Source organism: Bison bison, unplaced genomic scaffold (assembly GCF_000754665.1).
Source record: "Bison bison bison isolate TAMUID 2011002044 unplaced genomic scaffold, Bison_UMD1.0 scf7180017864211, whole genome shotgun sequence".
NCBI lineage: Eukaryota > Metazoa > Chordata > Mammalia > Artiodactyla > Bovidae > Bison > Bison bison.
The window spans coordinates 385,442-387,723 of NW_011494783.1; positions in this window are offsets into that span (position 1 = coordinate 385,442).

The following is a 2,282-nucleotide window of genomic DNA, read 5'->3' on the forward strand; positions in this document are numbered from 1 at the left end:
TTGTGAAGAAGGAGAAGATGTCACACGGTAGGAACCCCTCTCACAGGCGGGTGTGTGGGGAGTTTTGGAATCTCAGAAAGCAACATAACAGAAAAAAAAAAACAACAAACCCACAGAATACATGCCTAACCATAACTGCAGAAAAGAGAACTTTTCCCGTGAAAGGCTCTAACCTAACAACTTAAGGCACAGCCTGGCCCACTCACAGAACAAAGGATTGAGCAAATACCAAAGGAGAGCTGGCCAGCTCCCCTCTCACCCAGAGGCAGAGAGGCAGGCTTGTGATAGCCAGAGCCAGAAGGCAAGGGGCTGATACAATCTCAGCCCCAGAAATGGCATCTTCCACGAAACTGTGAGCAGACTCCCAGCTGCTAACCACATCTTCCTGAGATCCTGGATGGTTGACATCTGCCAGGGGGGTCACAGCCTGATGCCAGCTCTCCAGAGGAGACATACAGCACACCTGAGATGGTTCTCTCGTGGAGCGCCCTGGAAACCGAGTGTTCAGGACTGGGGAGGTGATTAAGATGCACGGCCCATGTGGGACAGTCAGTCCCCAAGCATTCAGTTACCTGAGCTTCTCAGACCTGCGAAGGGCACGAAACACACGCCCAACACACAGATTGAGCGAGAACTGTGTCTGAGTGTCTCCTATAGAGGTCCAGGTCAGCAGTGGCCTGCCACAGGGGCTCTGGGTGCAGCAGACCTGGCTGTAGCATAAGCCCTCTTAGAGGAGGTCACCATTAACTCCACCATAGAACCACCAGAACTTACACAGGGCTGGGGAAACAGACTCTTGTGGGGCACAAACAGAACCTTGTGTGTACCAGGACCCAGGAGAAAGGCGCAGTGCCCCGACAAGAGACTGACCCAGACTTGCCTGAGTGTCCAGGAGTCTCTGGTGGAGGCATGGGTCAGTGGTGGCCTGCTGCAGGGTTGGGGGCACTCAGTGTGGCAGTGTATGCATGGGACCTTTTGAGGGAAGTCGCCATTATCTTCATTACCTCCACCATAGTTTCAGTTCAGTTCAGTTCAGTTCAGTCGCTCAGTCGTATCTCACTCTTTGCGACCCCATGAATTGCAGCACGCCCGGCCTCCCTGTCCATCACCAACTCCTGGAGTTCACTCAGACTTACGTCCATTGAGTCAGTGATGCCATCCAGCCATCTCATCCTCTGTCGTCCCCTTCTCTTCCTGCCCCCAATCCCTCCCAGCATCAGACTCTTCCAATGAGTCAACTCTTCGCATGAGGTGGCCAAAGTACTGGAGTTTCAGCTTCAGCATCATTCCTTCCCAAGAAATCCCAGGGCTGATCTCCTTCAGAATGGACTGGTTGGATCTCCTTGCAGTCCAAGGGACTCTCAAGAGTCTTCTCCAACACCACAGTTCAAAAGCATCAATTCTTCGGCGCTCAGCTTTCTTCACAGTCCAACTCTCACATCCATATGAGAGAGTCAATTCCTAGGTAGGTTGATAAGGAGTCTAGGTGTCCCCAAGGAGAGAGGGGTCTGGAATTCTCAAGGAGGAAGAAAGGACAAACTTTTTTTCCTTCTCTACATTCCTTAGGATTATATAACAATAATGTATCCTGCCTGAGGACAGTCTCTGGATTAAACCTTCTGGCTAATTCTGTTATCTTAAAATGTAAATTATGGGAGTAGGTCTGGTGAGGACTTTACAACCTCCAGACATTCTTTGGATTCATTGGAGAGTATATAACTTCATTGCTAACACTAGCAAGTGGGTACTCTTTCTGCCCCCTTCTGATGCCTATGTCAGAAGCTTTCTCTATCTCCTTTATACTTTAATAAAATTTATTACACAAAAGCTCTGGCGATCAAGCCTCGTCACTGGCCCTGGATTGAATTCTTCTCCTCCGGGGGCCAAGAATCCCGGTGTCTTCATGATTCAACAACAACCTTTCACATACATGACCACTGGAAAAACCATAGCCTTGACTAGACGGACCTTTGTTGGCAAAGTAATGTCTCTGCTTTTCAATATGCTATCTACGTTAGACATAACTTTTCTTCCAAGGAGTAAGCGTCTTTTAATTTCATGGCTGCAGTCACCATCTGCAGTGATTTTGGAGCCCCCCAAAATAAAGCCTGACACTGTTTCCACTGTTTCCCCATCTATTTCAGATCTGGTCCCCAGATCTGATGCCATGATCTTCATTTTCTAAATGTTGAGTTTTAAGCCAACTTTTTCACTCTCCTCTTTCACTTTCATCAAGAGGCTTTTGAGTTCCTCTTCACTTTCTGCCATAAGGGTGGTGTCAT